Genomic DNA, 19,908 nt, shown 5'->3' with positions numbered 1-19,908 from the left:
ACTGTACAAACGTTGGAGGGGAGGCATGTGGGTACCAGGAGCCTGCGGGAGCGGTGGGAAGGGACCTGTGGACCTTAGAAGGTCGTGGGCACAACCGTGCGTGTAACTTGGGATGGCTGCGTGCTCGGCCACGGCTCGCTCTAGTGTCACGCGTGAACGAAGAGCCGCGGGGACAGAGTCTGCTCTTGTTCCCTAGGCCAGCCGCGCTGATTTCCTTTTCTTTCGTCAGTCGCGGCCTGCGAAGCCCCCGGCCTCCATCAGCCCTTCCATCCAAGCAGCTGCCCCTGCAAAGAGAATGGGACCGTGACCCGGCTGGTTTCACGACGCAGCCGGCTCAGCGCACAAGGAGCGGCTCTGGCTTGGTGCTTGAAGCTGGCAGCTGGACTGTAGGGGAGGTGGAGAGCGTTGTGGGGACTGGATCAATACATCAGATGGGCCTCGTCTGGTTCTCGGGCCGTGCGCTTTGCACCCCTGCTCTCCCATTCGACAACGGTCTGCTTCGGCCACTCCCTCCCGCAGGACAGACGGATGTGAAACAAGCCTGCTGCTGCCTAGGAGGCCACAGTGCCACTGTGTAACCCACCCCGCAGGGGTCATCGGTTGGGATCGACCCAGGGACCTTTAGTGCCAAAGTCCATTGAAGTCCAGAGGAAAAACTCCCCGTAACTGCGGCAGGGTTTGGCTCGTGCCCGGAAAGCACAAACCTTGCCCATCTGCAGCACCGCTGGGCTGGGAAGACGACCTCGGCAGAGAGGTGAGTAAGACAAGGGCCTTCCTGCTGTCGGAAGTTTTTTGCACTGCAAACTCTCCTCTGTACCTGGAGTTTAGGGCCTGCCCAGGGCTCCTGGCCATAGCACCCGCCGAGCCCGCTTTACACCTCTCTGTTGTTTTATTATTTTCTCTTGATGTCCGTGTAACTGCTGCGCTTTCCGTTCAGACGTCCCGCCTGGGATCTTAGCGCCGTGAGCGGAGGGGAAGACGGACCCTCGCCTTGAGGGAGGCGGAGCCAGAGGGCGTTAGGCACAAGCTCATGAATGCGGAGAAGGCTGTGGCCTTCCTCTCCAAGCAGTGCCACAGCCGAGTGAGGGAGGGGGCATATAGGCCTGGGAAAAGCCACCCCGCCTAGGCAGGGTTACAGGGTTAGAGGCAGAGATGAACCCTACAACTTTCCCCATGGCACTCGCGTCCCGGCTGGGGCCAGCTCAGCCTTGTTGCTTCTGCATGTGTGTCTGACGGGGGGAGGGAGGATTTTGCTGCTTCCTGAACCTAGAGGTACAAGTGGTGAGAATCGATGATCCCAAATGAGGGCTGCCCCGCTCCGTCCTTAGCACAGGATGTTTCCATCTAACCTGCTTCCCAAAGGAAACTTTTCAACTAAGTGAAACCTTCTGTGACCAGTGGAAAACTTCAGTTTTTCATCAAAAAGCCCAAATATCCCCAAAGCAAAATATTTCCTTCCAGGTGTCCCACCAGGGGGCCTCCTGCAACCTGTCTTGTGACGTCTCCCTTCTCCTTCATGGGCCAGGCTCCCCAGATGGACTTCATCTCCCAGGATGCACCACAGCCAAGGACTCCACCAGGAGGTGAGGCTGTGGTGCATTGTGGGAGATGTACTCTGAGCAGGCAGCCCAGGGGTTATCGGAGCAGGAGGGAGACATTTCAGTTTTCAGCCAAAATATTTCAGTTTTCAACTTTTCACTGAAAAGTCTAAATTTTCAATAGGAAAAAAACTTTTTTTTACCAGCTTTATCTTCTAGCTAAGCTTTCTACAGAGCATCTGTCACTAAAGCATCTGAGCTCTGCTCTCTCCAGAGAGCCAAATCCTGAAAGGTGCTGAACTTCCAGCAATACTCATCCCCACTCGAGATGAACCCCACCCCTTGCCTCTGAGGAGAGCTGTATTTATAGGGCTCCAGCTCCGCCTCCTTCAAGAGCCCCGCCTCCTAGCAGCTGTCCTCCTGGGAAATCCACTGGGCATGCTCAGCTGGCGCTCTGCTGCTTTAAAAGGGAGGCTATAAACCCGGGGGTGCTGCGAAGAGAAGAAGGCTTAGAGGGAAGGATGGTGGCCGGGGTGCCTGTGGGCATTGCTGCATCAGAAAAGCAAGGGAGCTTTTGTGTTGTGGTACACAACTTATGCATTCACTGGGGGATCAGAGTGGTTAATTCTACAGTAGTGTCCCATGGGGAGCTACTGAGCAATAGCTAGTCCAGTCCATTTCCCTGCATAGAAAAGGGCCTGATTTCTGCACCCCCATAGTCGCTTTTGCTGCTGGATGAGGCACGTGTCACCTCCCTGCCTAATGCACCCACCCTGTGTTTTCACACTGCAAATCCGTATGGCCAGATCTTCAGCTGGTGTAAATCCATGTGGCTCCAGGGTGCTTACTGCACCAGCGGCTCTGGCCCCAAGTGGTGGCGGTGTGCCCCTCGTACATGATATCTGGCCCGTTAGAGCCTGGCCTGGCAGGGGTTGCCTTCTCAAGGTGGTTCTCCTCCATGCAGGCCTCGAATGTCTTCTGCAAGGCAAAGGGGGTTTGTCCGTCGGCCTGACACCAGCTGCACCCACTGGATCACGTCTGCCGGTACATCAACTGGATTGCTGTGTGGCCAGGGGCTGGCTCTGGGGCTGGGCGTTTTAATCCCGAGGCCGGTGCAGAGGTGAGAGGGCAGGTGAGTTTCTGCGGCCGAGCCACCCAGGCTGCAATTCTTGCCGCACGCTCTGCGTTTGCCTACGGCTGGGGAGAAAGAGAAGCTGAGCCCAGCAAAGCCCCGTCCCCAGGCTGGCTTGTTTTTGTGCTAGGGGCTGGCTAAGCACAGTGGCAGCCTGCCGAGCGCAGACCTAGCCTAAGGATACCAACGCCAACAAGGGGCTAGGACAGACGGACGGGGAGCACAAGGAAACAATGAGCCAGTCCTGAGCAGCGGAGGGAGCTGGGGGGGCTCTGCTCACCAGCTGCCCCTGTGAGAGCTGCGCCGCGGGGCGGTGACAGGCGGTGCTGCTTTGCTCCCCGCTGGCCCGGGGCAGGCTGTAAGGTGATGGGGAGACGAGCCTCCGGGGCCCCCCTCGCCACAGAGATTCCTGGAGAGCCCCCCTTGCCCCCAACCCTGCGCTGATCTCCTCCGCCTTCCCGGTGAGGGGCCAGGCCGGGAGGGGCGAGTGACTCGCGCTGAGGGGTGTCTGCGAAGGGCGTGGTTATTACGCACTATTCTAACAGCGCCAGCGGGGCCAGCTCGTGCCAGGTGCTGTACGTGTCTGGGGAGGCGGTCCCTGCCCCAAGGGGCTCACCTGATGGGTTGAAGAGCAGACGGGCCAGGACAGCACCACGAAGCCACGTGGCGGGAGCTGTTGGGAAAGGCGGTTGTAGTGAAAGGGACGTGCGGAAGGGCCAGCGGCAGGCAGGGGCGTGCTGCTGCTCTCCCCGGGGCCCCTGGGCTACCAGTCTGAGGGCATGGGGGACCAGCGTAAGATCCATCATCTTCCTCTGCTAATCGCCTCCCCTGCGTGCCCATCTTGAGCTTCCGCGCCCTGGAACACCCTCCCCAGCGCCCACCTCACCCCTACCCTGCCCCGTTTACACAGTGCCTGGCTCCCACCCCCATGCACCCCTAGACACCAGCACCCTCCACACCATCAACCCGTCCAGCGCCCAACGCACACCAGGTACCCCACCCACATCTAGCGTCTAGTGGATTCAACTCCATCCCCCCCATGGGCACCCCCTGTGTGCCCCCTCTTACTCTACAGCCCCTGCACCCCCTCCCTGGGTGCAACACTCTGGCCCTACGGAACCAGTGCCGGGACTTACCTGCAGGCGGGTTTTAAATCACAGGCTCCCAAGGAGACAAACTGAGTCCTAAAGAAAATTGCCCCTTCCCGGGGCTCCGTTCCCACGGGGGGCTGGCTAGCGGGAGGGGTCCCTGCAGCCCTGGCACAAGGCCATGCAGAAAGCAGGGGGGGAGGCGGGGGGTACTGCCTGGCGGGTGAGACATGCCAGAGCACTGCGGAGCCGCTCGGAGCTGGGAGCCTGGCGTTTGATGATGGGGGACGGGAAAGATGATTCCCTCAGTATAATTCACCTTCCTGGCGTGACTCAGCCTTTCCCGTGTCCGTGACTAACACCACAGCCCCAGGACATGAAGGCTGATGGGAAGGGAGGGGTGGTTACCTCACAATGTCACAGACAGGCCTGCATGCCCTCACTTAAATCAAACGGGAGTAGCACAGTATAATCCCCTGTGACTCTGCCCCCGCCATCCCCTCCCCACGTAGCCTTCACACACGGTCAAGCTTTTTCCAGCATTCCAAGCCACCAGGTCAGGTTGTTTGCTACCAAAATGCAGCTGCCTCTGGGGCGGAGCATGGGGCATAGTGCCCAGCTCCAACAGCTGGAGCCTGCTTGCTCTGGGCACTTGGCGAGGGAGGGGCTGCGAGTACAATTTGTTCTGAGGGCAAGGGAAGTGGGGGGGGGGGGGACAGACAGGTGATGATTCGTCCTCCTCGAATGCTCACGTTGTGCGTTGGGATCACACGAGGAGTCGGTTTGTGAACTGCCCCCACCCCACCAAGCCAATTAAACGACGTGGTTCAAGCGGAAGGTGAATCGTGAGCTCGTTATTGGGCATGGCTCATTTGGAGGAAAAAAACCCAAAATTCTTCCACTGGGTGACTTCAAACCTGCTGTGAGCTCCAGCACCTTCGTGGGTGACTACCCAGGCGCGATGGGCAGGGATGCGGTGGGTAGCGTTGAGAAAGAGGGTGAAGCCCGTGCTGCAGAAGCATCCAGGGCGACTTCGCACGCCAGACACCCTGAGACGTGGGGAGACAAAGCTGAGGCTCTGTAATGCTTTGGAGGACGGGCTTCGGACTCAAACACGGCCCCTCCCTGCCACGACGGAAAAGAAGACGGAGCCCGTTCAGATGGGGCATTTCTGAATGATCGAAAGCACCAGATGGTACAAAGTCAAGGCAGGAGCTCTGGTTTCTACCCAGCCGGGTCTCGCAGTCACAGGCAGCTGCCCAGAGCTCCCTACGGGGGGAGACCGAGTGCGCCAAATGCCTACAAATGTCTCTTGCTGTTTGCGGTGTTGTGTAGTGTTGGTCCCAGGACTTGAGAGACAGGGGGGGGTTGATATCTTTTAGTGGCCCAACTTCTCTTGGGGCCAGAGAGAAGCGTTCCAGTGACACAGAGCTGGGAAAGGTTCTCCGAGAGCCAACCAGCTCAGCAGAAGCCGTTAGCCCGGCGTCGAAGGCAGTGCTTGCCGGAGGACCCCGGCGGAGCACAGTGCTGTGGGGCTACAGACCCGTGCAGGCGCCTGCAGCCAAAGGGATGGGAGATCAGCGCGCCCGTGTTGCAGGGCGCCCGGCAAAGCGCTCCGCCTGGGTGCCTAGGTGCTGGGGTTTCTGCTGGAGCCGGGGAAGGGGAGTGTGTGACACATGGCGAGTCCTTTGTAGGTGTCACTTTGTGACGGTTTTTTACAGTTTCATTTTCTTTATTAGCTTAGCACTAACTGGTCACTGTAAATAGGTGGTGCTTCGCCGTCCTCAACGGGGTGGACGTCAGTACAGTTTTTATGGGTTGATGGACGGGCGGCCCTGCAGGCTTGTAAAAATGCTATGCGTGGCCCTCGACCCAGCAAGGCTGGGACCACTCTTTTAAGGAACCATTCACTGCGAGTGGCCCCTTAACACCTCTGCAGTGACCGGGCAAAAAGAGGGGGCAGGTGGATTATCAATTGTGGTAATAAACCACAGCTCCAGTGGCTGTGGTCAGGCTGTGGGTTTTGTAGTGTCTTGCGCAGTGCTGACCGTAAGCTCCCAGGGCTGTCTCTTGAAGGGGAGGTGCCGGTTTCCTTTGCGGATGAGGACAGAGAGGTCGGATACAGAGGGATCGCGTTGTGAAAGATGTCCGCCCGCACGCGCGAGGGTGGTTTTAGCTGTCGTTTTCCTGTGTGAGTCATGCGAGCACGCCGGCAGGGTCTGCTTTCACCCAGGGGTTGTTACTGGGGCACTGGATGAGGTATGTCATGTGTTGTGACAGGCCTTGTGGGGGCCCCAGGAGTCTTGAAGCCCCCCCAAACGCCTCCTCAGAAGCAAGCTCCCCACAGAGCAGGACCCGCCGACTCCGGGTGGCAGCAGACAGGTGCAGAGCCTGCAGCCGTAGCTCCCGTGCGACGCTGCTCAGCCCCCCCCGCCCCGCCCCATTCCAGATCCACCGCGCAGGGGGTGGGCACCCAGGCCTGGTCTCCATTGCTTCCACTGAACGTTTCCTCTGTCCCACGCCTCCCGCCGGTGCCCCAGCTTCCCAATCCCGTGAGGGAGCCCGGGGCCCGCTGCCCTCCCAGTACCACGAGTTGAACGTTCCCAGCCCCACTGTGGGCGTGGGCTTGGAGGGCGGTGAAGAGCTGAGATCGGCGCACGCAGGGTCCGACTCTTCCAATGAGCTGCTGAGCGGGGAGGTTTCTGCTGCTTAATCCTGATTCCCAGGGGTTCTGTTCCCCCCCCCCGACGTTCCCCTCCCCCCGGGGGCAGGGCCGGAGGGGGCATGAAGGTGGCTCTGTGCCATCTTTGCACTTATGGGGCCGTATTCTCAGCTAACGCAAATCAAGTCGGCTCCATTAACCTCAGTGGAGCTACCCCAACTTACACTGGCTGAGACTGACCCCTATATTTTGGGGCTGTACCAGGTGCCCCAGACTAACCTCCCGTGTAAGTTAGAGCAGCTTTAGGGCTGCTCTAACTTACACTTCCCTCCCCACAGGCTGTGGGAACGGCGAACAGCCCTAGCACGGTGCCCAGGACTGAGCTTTCCCCCAGGCCAGTGCCGAGCCTTTATGCCAGCCCAAGCGGACCCCGTGCAGGGGTTCTCAGGCAGCCGCCTCCACCCCCTTACCCTGCAGCGTGGCCTGAAGGGTGGCCAGCCTAGCGGAGAAGCTAGTCCGTGGCTCCCAGGCACGCAAGTGCTACGCGAGCCCCTTGGGGTGAGCCCAGCCGAGGCCGTGCAGACACTCATCCAAAGGTTGGGGTGCTGCTCCCAGCCAGATCCCAGCTTGTCTGGAATAGGGGAGGTCTGCGAGAGAGAGCTCCAAATCCTGGCGCCGGCCTCTAGCTCCAACCACTAGGCGTGACTGCCCGCGCCCCCATCGCTCACACAGCCCTGGCAGGTCGTGCGTTCTGGTGGGAGCCGGGTTTGAAGCGGGGCACTGGGCCCCTGTGGCGCATGGCTGGGCGGGTCTCCAACGGCAGGAGCAGACTAGATGTGAGGGAAGGGGGAGTGAAGGACAGGCCCTAACTGAGCCGGTGGGGGAGGGCTAGCTGGTTCTCATCTCTTTCCATGGGCGTTGCTCCAGCGCTGTGCGGCCACCTAGGAAGAGTGAGCAAGCAGCGGCTCTTCTGTGGTTCCAGAGCCGTTTCTGAACAGCTGCGGGGCTCTCCCTCAACTCCTGAAAACCTGCCTGTGAAACTCCCTCGCCAGCCCACAATGGTGCAATAGTTTTTGCACGGGCTTAATCCCCGGGAGATAACCCACCCCCAGCCCATTCCGGCCCGCCACGGCTCCCCGTGGCTGGCTCAGCGGAAAGGAACCCCAGCCTGCCCCCTCTGAACCCACCCTCTGCTGGGGGCGGGCAGGAGACCTGAGGTGTGCCAAAGGTGTCCCCTTTTGGGATGGGGCAGGGAAGGCGGGCCCCAGGGTGCCAGCTGGCACGGGGGCGGTGTGGCAACGCCAGCTGGGGTGGGGAAACGGAGGCTGGCTGGCAGGGCAGAGCGCTCGGATGGGGGGGGGCCTGCATGGGGGGACGGGGCTCTGGGCATAATGTGTGTGGGGGGGGCTCATTGAGAAGGTATTTCTGGGGAGAGTATAGTGGGGAGGCCATGGAGAGATGGGGTGTGGGGTGGGGCGCAAGGGGAGAAGCACTGGAGGAGGGGGAAGGTTGCACGGGAGAAGCACCGGGAAAGCATGGGCGTCTTTGGATGCATTGAAGAGGCAAATACAGTTTCCTTCCCTGGCCGCTGGGCCGGAGATGAGTCATTGTGGCCTTTTGGGAGTCCTCAAAGCACCAAACGCAGCCGGGAGGGAGATTTCACCCCCGCGTCCTCTGAAAACCTGAGTGTATCCATGGGCATTTGCTGCCAGGCTCTGCCGAGGGCTGGGGATTTCCTGCCCGGGGCGTTGCCAAGCCCCCATCGCATGGACACGCACAGACACACAGCATCTTTGTCCCATTGTTTATCGCCGGCTGTAAACACGAGAGGCTGCAGCTGGGTTTCAAATCAAAAGAATGCAGCACAAACCGTCCTGGGACGGGCCGCGAGGCCGGGGTGGGGTGCAGAAGAATGGGCCCTGTGTTCAGAGGGGGGGAGCCCGGCTCTGACGCTGCAGGGGACGGATCCCGCAGTAGGAGGATGTGGGGTGGGAGCTGCTTCCACTGAAGAGCTCATCCGAACTCCGATAAAGATCAGCGGAAACACTGACGTACGAGATTTCCTATCCCTTGTTGTCCCTCCTGGTAAACTTGCCCTTCAGGTCACCCTGGGGGTGCTGGGCACCTCCAAAAATTAGGCCCGAAAGCTGGCAGCAGCACCAGAGCTTGCTTGTTGTCATACAAAGTGCTCTTGGCCAAGCAGCTGCTGGGGTGGTTCAAGGGTGAGTCGGCACGAACACGGCCCTTAGGGTAAGGTGTGAATCACAGGCAGACAAAATGGGCCCAAGAGGCGCACGGGGAGACCTGGCTGTGTTCCTGTGTAACCCCAGCCCGTCGGCTCATGCGGCAGGACAGCCGTGGGTGCTCGCTGTTGATTCACAGCCCTTCTGGCGGATGCAGCTTGCTCGCAGATCTCTGAGAATGTCGCCAAAATATCCCTTTATCCACACACTGCCTGCTCCGGGGAAGGTGTCTTGGCTAAGAGGCCGGTTCTGGCTGTGTTGAGGGGAACCCAGGAAGAAAATGCTCCCGGACCTGGTAACTTAGCCCTGCCAACTCTTCCGCTTTGGCGCCAGCCTGCTGCTATTCGCCGTTTTTCATAGAGCACCAGCACCTGGGGACACGGGATTCGGTGAGAAGCTCAGCTTTCATTTAAAAAAATAGACGTTGCTGGGCCTTATTGCGGCAGAGAAAAGTTTGAAAACGTGCGACCCTGAAGGCTCAGACTCCAGCGGGCCAAGAAAAAGAACCTGAATTTTTAAAAAAAGGAAAGATCACCTGAGTTTTTTTGAGGCCTGACTCATGATACTGCTCTTACCTATCGCTGTCCACACGAGAGGTGCTGTATAATGAGCTAATGCGCCCAACAGGCCTGGGCATATCGCTGCCGTGGGGAATGGTCTCTGGATTTGGCTGGGTCGGGCCAGCTGGCTCAGAAGGGAGAACGGGTCTGCTGGGTGCTAAATTATCCCATGCAGGAGTGCAGGAGTGGGGCTGTAATGAGGATCCGAGGAGAGCGGGTTGAGATTTGACGTCGGAAACTTTTCAAAGTGAAAAATGACCTTTGTAAAGCCGCTTTCTTTTCAGGGAAAACTTTCATTTTTAGCTTTTTTAATGGGGAAAAATACTTTTTCAGGGGTTTTTTTTCCAGTTATTGTGTCTTCCCCGTCCCTTTTTCAGTGAGAAAATGGAAAATAAAAAGGGGAAGGGGAACAAATAAAAAGAAGGGGGAAGAAAACTCAAGAATGTGAAAACTGAAGACCAAAGGCTGTTTGCTTTAGTTTTCCAATACCATTACAAAAAATGCAGCTTTTCTTTGGAGGGGACCCGGGGGGGGGGGGGTGCGAGGGGGCGGAGGAAGTAGTGTAAAATTTCCCAACTAGTTCAGAAAAAATGTTGAGGCAAATGAACCCTTTCCTTACTGTGCGCCAACCACGCTCACTCTGTGACGTCACGTCTAGCACGGGCTGGCCTGCCCTAGGGGGCCAGGCAGCTCTGGGCATGGTTTTGCAATACAAAGCGTTGCTGCTGCAGCTGGATATAGTCCTGGATTCAGTATAACTGGCCTGGACCTCAGCTCTGCCAGCCCGTGACACCTCCCCCCATATTCCTCATCCCTGCCAGCCCATGACCCCTCCCAGTATTCCTCTCATCCAACACCCCCTCTTTCTGCCAGCCCGTGTATCTGCAGCTGCCTTCTGCGCACGCGAGCGTTACGGTGACTGTGCTGCTTGATGACCGCATTCCTGTGTGTCTTGGCTCGTGCAACGGGCCCCGTTTTTCACCACATTTAAAGCTGGGGGGGGGGGGGGGGGGGGGGCCAAACGCCCAAACTGGTGTCGCTTGAAACGTGTGGCCGACGTGTCCCCTACCCGAGGGGCAGCGCCCAGAAAAGCCGGGCGAGGGATTCAGCCCGGCCACACCAGGCGAGGGAACGAGCTGCGGTCACGGGTGTGCGAGCCGTGCTTCTGGGGCGTGGGTGCCAATCGCCGGGCTGCCCACAACGGGCGGAGGATGCCTGACCCATTTGTGCCAAGAGAAGCTGTTCACCACCCATCCATCGCTTCAGAAAAACGGGAGTCTCACCTCATACCCATTGCCCGGAGGGGCCAGTCCAGTGGGTTGCTCTGGAGGGCCAGAGCGGCGGAGGAGTTTGGTTTGCGTGGCATTAGGCCCCTGGAGGCCCCCGTTCGTCCAGCGCCCAGCTCCTCAAACCTGCTCTGGCATGCCCTGCCCCGAAGCGCTCGCAGTGTAACAGGCGGCAGACACACACACACACGCACACAGACACACACACACACACACACACACACACACACACACACACCCCCAGCACGCGTGTGCTTCAGACAAAGCCATTTGTTTGGAGGTGCCAAGGTCCGGCTAAACAGGGGAGCCGTTGCCTGACGCCCAGAGCCCCGAAGGTATTTAGGCTCCTCAAGCCCATCAATGGAAGCGAGGCGCCTAAATACCTGGGGGGGTCTGGGCCCACGTTGCTCTGACCCAGATGCAGGCTTCCGCGGGCAGCGTCTTGTGCTGTAAACTTCGCCGGCAAGAGCCTGGTCCCTCAGCAGAGCCGGGCAGAGGCTTCATTTAACCAGCTGCCCCTGCCCCCTAGTTGCCAGGCCCCCAGCGGCGAACCAGGGGCTGTAAGTGAACGTGTTTCTTTTGCGTCAAATGCACTAGGCAGCGCTTTGAGGCTAAAGCTCAGCGTTACAGCGTAACCCCGTAGCATGACCCCTCAGGCGAGGAGGCCCTTGGCTGGCCGGCCGCTTCCAAAACAGCTTTCCACCGCTCCCTCGCCCCCCGGGCACGCGCTCGCCAAAGCCCCGAGGTCAGGCCTCGGCCGGCACCGACACCCTAAACGCCACCCAGAGCCCCAGGGGCAGCCAGCGCGGATCCCGGCGTGCCCAGCGGAACGCCCCGCTCAGGAAGGGAGCTGCTGTGTCCTGCACCAGCGCCAGTCGCCGAGTGGTTTGAAGGCCCGGGTCCTGCACGGAGCCGCTGAGCCGGAGGTGACAAAGGCCTGGATGACGGGGGCCGGATCTGCAGCTGGTTCACGCTTATCCATGCCCCGGTCTCAACTGGACGGTGGCTGAGCCGCTCCGCTGCATCGGCTGAGACGCAGACACAGAGCGGGGTGTCGTCAGCCTCCAGGAAACCCCGCAGCTCTTACGAGATGAATTCTGCTCCATCCAAACTGCAGGAGCGGGCTAGAGACAGAGACTCTTCCGCTGTGCCCCACGCAGCCCGCCCGCCCGCAGGATCTCCTCTGCGTCAGCTCCCTGGCTGCTCAGCTGAGGGCAAAGGGAGCGCTACGGCTCGCTACCTGCGACAGCCGAAGCCTTGTCTTGTGTTGTCTTGTCTTTGCACAGCGGCACTGCCTGCCCCAAATACACAGAGACGCGCTGCACCGCCCAGACCCCCGCCACGAAATCCACGTGGCTTGAAAAGACACGAACAAACAAACATTTTCTGTTGCTAATGCCAGGGAAAGTGAGCTCTGAAAGGAGCCAGTCAGGGTCAGGAAGGCAGAACAGCGTGGGACGCTAGAAGCCCCTAAAATCTGACCTATACCATGCCTCAGCCAGAGATAATTAATTTAGTGCCTCTGTCATTCTGCCTCCTGCGGCAGCCCAGATGTTGCCTAAGTGGTTTAGCCCGAGTTTTGATTAATGACTGCGATGTTTGCAACGCGCCTCAGCCAGCCAATAAAATGGAATCTCCCGTCCCCATTGCCGGCTTTGATTTTGATGCACCCAAGCCCGCAAATGGGCAAAAGTCTTGTGCCGAGCCAGGCAGCAGATCAGACACCTCTGGCTCCCCGCTGCCGCCACGCTGCCCCTGTTTTATTCAAACCTTTAACACACACGGTGACGGAGACGGCTTCATCGGGTGCATGGTCGGTCCCTTCCCTCTGCCCCCGCCCCCAGCCCCGCTCTGGGCCTCAGTTTGCCTATCTGTAAAATGGGAGGCTATGATACTGGCCTTCCTCACCTGGGCAATGGGCCGCTCAGCGCAGTAGAGTCTGGAAAGCACGTTCAGCTCCTCAGCTGGATGGGGCTAGAGAAGCCCTAAGCGTTGTTTATGCTCAGGCTATTTTATGATGGTGGAGCCTTGATGTACACTTTGGGAGGGGACGGCCTTTGGGCCAGCTTCCGATCTCCCCCTGGCATAAACCTGCCGGAATCCCCTTGGCCTCCTCTGACGTTACTGCAGCGCTTGGGCCAGCCCTGGCGCCACTGACTCCCCCCCGTGGGCGTTTTGCCATTGAGCCCGTTAGCCCGTGAGGATCACCGCTGAGCACAGCGCCTGGCGCACTGTCGTTGGGGTGGGCAGAAGGCGCAGCAGCAGAGTAACAGCCTGGGAAACTCCCTTGGCTGCCTCCTCCACAATTCACACCGCACCAGATGCACATGAATCTGGCCTGCCACGGAGCTGGGATTTCCTTGGGGATGTTGCCAGACAGCGTTTCAGTCTGAAGTGTCAGCCAGGCGGTGGTGTGGCTGGTGCGCGTTTAACAAGGGCACTCTGACACTGTGCTAGCTACCTTGGGCTCAGGGCTGGCTCCCTTTCCCGTTTGTTAGACACAGACTCAGGGCTTGCGATGGGGGTGGGAAGTATTGCCTCTTACAAGGGCCAGGAGTGGTGGGAAATTTTCCCAAATTGCCCGTGGAGGCTCGAGCCGGTTCTGTTTGGTATTGTTAGGAGGAACCTCTAAATATCGAACCCAGCCCTGGCTGCTTCCGGCTCCGCCTGGTAGAAAGGTGACGTGTGTATAGATAGGCTAAATTCGCTGGAGGGGCGTGCATGAGGCTGGCTGGCTAGCCAGAGCGGGGTATAGCTAATGAAGTACTTGGTTGAATCCTGCATGGCTGAAAGCATCATTTGGCTGCAGGCAATGAGCAGGTTGAGCATGAACCGGCCCCTCTTTAAAGCAGAACCTCCCATTGCGCTTTACCTGGTGCCTGACTTTCTGGGGCAGGGGTGCCGTGTCGCTGTTACCACCACGCAGGGGGCGTCTAGGCTGGAGCTGGCGGGGTAATCGAGCGAGCAAAGGGGCTAGAAATAGCCATGCAGCTGCAGCTGCCCAAGAGAGACTAGCCACGCTGAGTACGTCTCGGTCAGGATCAGGGTCTCGGTCAGGATCAGAGTCTCGGTCAGGATCAGACACAGGCGGCCAGCCTGCGCCACGCTGCTGTTTTAGTGCCCTCGGTCACGCCGGCGGATGCCCACCTGCGCTGGGCATGGCATTCCAGCCCCAGCACAGACCCTGCCAGCTGCAGATGTCCAAGCGCCTCACGCTTTTTAATGGCGCATTCCTCCCCACCCTCCCCTGGCCCCATGAAGGTCAGACTCACTAGCCCCATTTCACGGGCAGGGAACCCAAGACACCAGCCAAGCGAAGTGCTTTGCACTCCAGAGGGACAGCGGGCCTGTGCTCTAACCACTAGCCTGCACATCTCCCTTAGCCAGGAACGAGCCCTGTACAAACCCCACACGAGCTCCCACTTCCCTGGCTCACGGCGGCCTTCGCCTCCGCAAAAGTGACCGGTTTGTCACTGCACGTCACTAGGCGAAGGGCTTTTTCCTTTTGCTGATCCGGCCTCCCCTTCCTTGACCATCGAGCTCCTGGGCTCCCGGGGGTGGGGAAGCACGTCTCCCTTGAGACCGTTCTAGTGAAGCTAAGTGCTGGCATCTGTTCCTGTGCTGGGCCTGTGTCTCCAGGAGGCGCCCGCCCGGCCTCGCGTCACGCGCTGGAAGCCTGCGGCCATGCGGCGCGTGTTCCGGCCTCAGGGCCGTGACTCAGGCTGGTGGGACCCGCACTCGGGCCCTCGTCTCCTGTCAGCGTTTACACTGGCGAAGGCTCCGGCAGCCCAGGCCAAGAGCGGGGGGCGTATTTAAAGGGACACAGCACACAGAGGCAGGGAGACTGAGACAAAAGCCGGAGCGGTGAGAGCCGCTGCCATCTGGAACCGGACCGGAGACCATGACGGGAGAAGATGGGGGGCCTCCGAAATCCCCTAGCAAGAGGCGAACAGCCTCTGAGTTGAAACAGGAGTGGTTCCTACGGGGGATGGGAGCCCTCAGATGCCAGATGGCACCCGCCTCCGCAGAATATCCCCCCTGCTTCCCCAGGGAGGCCTTCTGCCCTTCTGCACCCTGCCTCCCACTCGGCCACAGAGGCAGCGCAGGGAAGGGAGACCTGGCAGATGCAGTCCGCAGGCAGCAAGGGACCAGGCTTGGCAACGCAGTTCACCCCAGAAAATACCGGAGGGGGCGTTTTCAGGCCATCCTGCAGGGGCTGGTCACGGCCCCTGCTCCCCGGCATGGCTGGATTGCAAAGCCCGGCTCGCTTTCGATGGAGCTGTTGTGGGACGCATGCAGCATTGCAGCTTGCCCCAGAATAGCCAGCAACCCCCGAGGAAGCAGCAGCGTTGTCCCTGGGGGGTGCTGCGGAGTCGGCAAAGTCTTCTACATCAGCGAAATCCGGACCAGGCCGTAGGGACCCAGGCACAGGCGCGGGAGAGGATCTACATGTGTCCAGCGGCCCCTTTTGCATTCATGATCTCCAAGCCCTGGCTCGGCTCTACCACCGGGGCAAAGTCTGAACCGTGGCAGCCCAGTGCGCCAGCCAGTGGGAGGGGCTAGTGTGGCGCGTCCTGCTGCCCTCTAGTGGTGGTCCCAGGCACAGCGCTCCTTAGCGCAGGACACGCCCACTCTGCTCACGTCACGGTCCAGCGGCGCGCTGGGTGAAAAATGAGCAGCGCCTCGGCTGGCCGTTGAAAAATGCAGTTTTGTTGCGATCTCCATGTTGTGCGGCCTTGGAGAGGCGACTCCCAGCACAGACAGGGATGGTCCAACCCCCGCCTTGCTGTGCTTCCTACCAGCTCTGCCGAGAGCGAGAACCACCTCGGAGACCAGCGCCGGGGATCTCCCAGCAGCTCGGCCCAAGAAGGGGAGGTGGCTGGGAGCTGAGACCCCAAGACGATGCCCGCTAACTCCTCCGGGGCAGAGTCCCTCTCGCTTCTCCCGAGAACATTTCTTCCCCCGGCCCTCGGGCTGGGCCTCGGCTGGGGTGATGGATGGGAGCCAGCTCAGATTCTGGCCAGTGCATGGAGACTCTGCAGCGCTGGAGACGGCCAGTGGACAGGCTCGCCCGCCGGCTCTCCCGCAGCTGCCTCTTTCCAGCACAGCCCCCCCACTAGGCCCTCGCAGCAGCCCTCACCCCCACAGAGGTGTCAGTAGTGGAGTGGGGGGGTGGAAGGATGGGATGAGGGGGGATTAAACGGCCAAGCCTAGAGGTGCCATGTCCTTCCCCTTGCTGCCTGCAGCTGCTGTCCATATAAACGGGCCATCGGGGCCCAGCAGGAGACCAGGCCAACAGCCGGAGCAGCTGTAATAACTTTGCCCTGCCGAGGCATGTTCCATCCTGGGAGCTCCAAGCAGTGCTAAAAAGGCAGTTGCTAAGGCAAAACTGGGGGCTGACGAGGAATTATGCAGAAGGCTGGAGGAAGGTGGCAGCAGGAAATGGGTTTGGGGGGTTGGCCAAAAAAAGAAGAAGAAAACCCACCTTTTATTGTGAAGAATGGGAACTGGGAGGTGACTAACCCTAAAGCAGTGTATGGAAAAAAACATTGCCCAAGGCTGTTAATTGAAAGGACAGCTGCCGACAGTTATGGGGCAGCCTCAGAAGATATGGAGCGCTGCAGCCGAGGTAGAAGAAGCACTGAGTTAGGTGACGAATGGTTAAGCAGAGGGTGGAGATGAGCTAACTGTTGATCTGATCAAGGCAGGTGGAGACATTGGAGTAAAGTGGCTTCAGAGATTACTAGGTGTTTGCTGGGATCAGCTCGGGTACCACATGGCCGGAGAGCAGGCTTGATTGTGCATCTTTGAAAGGGGCAGGGTAAAGGTAAAGCAAATGATCCAATCACTTATCGGGGGATCACCCTGTTAAGGCAGCCTCTCAAAGTCCTCGAGATAGTTTTGGAGGCAAGGTGGAGGAACAGATAGGAAAGGCGCAAGATGCTTTTACGAAGGCAAGGTGTGTTATAGACCCAATATTTGTGATGAAACAGAAGTTTGAAAGGATGCTAAATGGAGGGCGTTACTGCAGTGATCTTGAGAAAGTGTATGGCTTGGTTCCCCTGGAGTTGGTGTTTGCAGTATTAAGAAGGATGGGAGGGGACTTCAAGCAGTGGCGATGATAGAGAAGCAGCATCGAGGGTCAAGACTTAAGGTGGCGACAATACCTGGAATTTCTGAGAGTTTTGTTGGTGCAATGGGGACAAGGCAGACGGCTGAGTCCACTTCTCTTCATGTGCGTTATTAAGTGAATTAGTAGGAGAACGAAGCCTGTGGAGACAAAGAAAACTGTCTGCTGCTGATTGGGCCCTGTCGGCCGACAGCAAAGAGGAATTGCTAAATACGGTATCAGACTGGCCATCTGCATTGGAAGCTCATGGTTTGAAGAACACAAAGAAAACTGGAGTTCTGCAAGTTGGGAAGGTGGAAAAAGAGCAGTTGATCAACATTTCAGGAGCGAAGCTGGTTCAGAAGAAAGAAGTTGTGTCCTCAGGAAGTACACTTAATGCCATTGGAGAGCGATGAGGAGAAGTGAGAAGAAGAACCCATTGTGCGTGGGCGACCATGAAAAAGGTGGCAGGTTGCTATGGGACTGGCAAATAAGTAACAAACTGAAGGGAATAGTGTATGCTGTGTGTATTTGTCCCTGCTGGCTCTATGCTTTGGAAACGGGGGGTGTTACCAAGGTGGAAGAAAAGAAGATAAAGTAGTAGAAAATAATATACTGAGGAGAATGCAGGTAGGCAGAGTGTGCATGGCAGAAAGGAGGGGTCAGATGAACTTGGGACTCTCCGTGGTCGATGGGCTGAAGAGACCATGTTTGAGGTGGGCTGCACATCTGATAAGAATGGGAGAAGAACGACCAGCAAAGAAAAGACACAGAAGACAAGTTACCATGGAAAGACTTTGTTGATGTTTACACCAGCTCTTGGGTTGGCTTAACTCAGAGAGATTTTTAGTCAACCTCAGGAACAGAACTCACTACCTTGTGTTCTGTAAGGCAGAAGCCAAGGCCCTTGCCACTGGGGCATCACCATTTGCTCTTGCAGTAGTAGGGCTTTCATGCTACAGGGACCATTAGCCACTCTAGGCCAACATGATTGCTCTGTCACACTCCCACACACAGTGGTTGCCATTCCACCCAGCAGAGAGCTGTGGCACACATAAACACTACATGGCATCTTGCCATTTCCAAATTCTTTTGCATGCCAGCAATGCCCTAGGACCCAGCTCATTGGGTGGGTGGGGCACAGCCAATAGCTACACTCCCTGGGTGACCTATAAATTCAGGCCAAGGAAGGCCTCACTTTTCCTTTCAAAATGGCTGCCACCAGGACAGTTGTTAACTCAAGAGGCCGGGGTTTCAAACAGGTAAACAAAGGGAGTCAGTCATTTTAAAGTGGAAATCACCATGTGCCCCAAAATAAAGTGTGTGTGAGAGAGAAACACACATCTTCTGCCCCACCAGAGTCCAAACCAGTGTGAAATTCAATCCAAACCCATGTGGAATTCCATCCATCCTGCTTCGGTATCTCCTCTGCTTCTTCTGGCTAGAATTTAAAATCCTGCCCCAACCCACGTGCAGGATTCTGAGCTTGTCGTATGCATCGGTCTCACTTGCTTGAGATGTGATGGGCCAAAGCAGGGGAGAAAACACAGCTTTTTAAACTGGGGCCTTGGAAGATACATAAACGAGAGATGCTGTTTCTCAAGTATTTTGTGACTGCTGAGATGTTCTGAGCACTTTCCAACCTCTGCTTTTGTCTCACTGACCTGGGATCTACAAAATCTTTGCTGTTTGACTTAAAAAACAACTCCTTTGTGTTATGCAGATCAGGCTAGGTGGTCACAATGTTCTTTCTGGCCTTGGAATCTGTGAAAGTAGTGAATGGCCAAATCTCAGCAAACATGCTTTTAATTTGCCTCTCAAAATAAATCTCTTTCAGGTCCGCCTTGTGCATGATCAGCAGCGTGTTCCAGGCTGGTGAGTCGACTGAGTAAGGAGCATCTCTGCCGAGGGTAAGTCTTGAGGATTTTTCCCAAACCTACTAGTCAGCAGTTCTAAGGCTTTCCCTTCCAATATTCATATTGTGACACAGTGGCTAGGAGTTCTGATCCCAGATTTGCACGCAACTGCCTCTGTGATCTTGGGCAAGTCATTTCACCCGGCTGCCTCATCTGTGGGCCTACTTCACCAGGAGTTTGGGGGGAAGGGGATAGAGAGAATTACTTTGTCACTGCATGTACAGTGCTTTGAAGATGTAGGTGTGTAGTGATAGTATTATGTGTGTACCCCTCCTTTCCTCCCAGAGTCAATGTCATTGCTGATCAGGCATGTGCAATGTCTCTCTCTAGGGGTTGTAGCGACAGGGTATAAGTCCTAGTACTGCTGCAGCCAGTGGAGGGTCTCTATATTGTACCTTGTGCAATAGAGGCCTGTGTATTTGGAGTTGAAGGCTAAGATTTCTCTTCCTGTGTGCTACATGGAGGAAGTGCAGCTGAGCTGATGTCTGTTCATGTATGTGGCATACGCTAATTAGTTTGGTCTGTCTTCCTGTAGCATAAGGTATTACAGAATGCCATTTGGGAAGTTCAGTAGAACCTCAGAATTACAAACACCTTAGGAATGGAGGTTGTTCATAACTCTGAAATGTTCGTATCTCTGAACAACATGTTAGGGTTGTTCTGTCAAAGATTTACAACTGAGCATTGACAATACAGCTTTGAAGCGTTACTGTGCAGAAGAAAATCGTAAACCACTAAAAAAAGGGAGGGGGGGAAGCAGCATTTAACACAATACAGTGTTGTATTTGCTTTTTTTTTTTTTTTGGTCTCTACTGCTGCTTAATTGCATATTTCCAGTTCCAAACGAGGTATGTGATTGACCAGTCAGTTCGTAACTCTGGTGTTCGTAACGCTGAGCTTCTACTGTATAAACTACTTAGGACTGGATTAAAAGGGCAGAGGATATTGTAAGAGGAGAAGGATGATCCATTCTGGCATAGTCCTTAAAATGTGCTTTGGAGTTGTTTTATCATTATACTTAGGCTTGGCAGAATCCAGCTTTATTTTTTTATAATTTCAATGGATCATATCAATGTTTATCTATTTTTTTTATTTTAGCCATTTAAATTTTCACACTTGTGCAAAATTCTTGGGTTTAAGCATTTGTTATTATTTTTATCTATTTAAATGTTGCAGGAAACAATGGGCCGGTCAGCCAATAATTATTTAATGACTGTAGATGTGGAGATTCAAAAAGTGAAAGCTTTTATAACTGTTAAAAACACAAATTGTGGACCTCACATGTCAACACAGACAAAGTAAATATCCTTAAATCAAACTCTAATAGGTTCTCAAGCAGCATTTTTCTTACTTTTCCTATCTGTAAATTTTGAT

At 56.7% G+C, this 19,908-nt stretch overlaps 1 long non-coding RNA gene across 1 annotated transcript in view; it reads left to right on the top strand.

The window, feature by feature from the left end:
* The first annotated feature begins 17,833 nt into the window (after positions 1–17,833).
* Positions 17,834–19,908, top strand: part of LOC137146024 (uncharacterized) — a 38,645-nt gene continuing 36,570 nt past the window's right edge. Inside the window, exons 1-2 of the long non-coding RNA XR_010917818.1 lie at positions 17,834–17,880; positions 18,456–18,528. This is a non-coding gene — a long non-coding RNA (uncharacterized lncRNA). The remainder of the gene's footprint in view (positions 17,881–18,455; positions 18,529–19,908) is intronic.

Source organism: Emydura macquarii, unplaced genomic scaffold (assembly GCF_026122565.2).
Source record: "Emydura macquarii macquarii isolate MOO-44397 ecotype Brisbane River unplaced genomic scaffold, CSIRO-AGI_Emac_v2 contig_3692, whole genome shotgun sequence".
Lineage (NCBI taxonomy): Eukaryota > Metazoa > Chordata > Testudines > Chelidae > Emydura > Emydura macquarii.
Note: the sequence above shows the minus strand (reverse complement) of the source record. Positions and strands in the feature narration are given on the sequence as shown.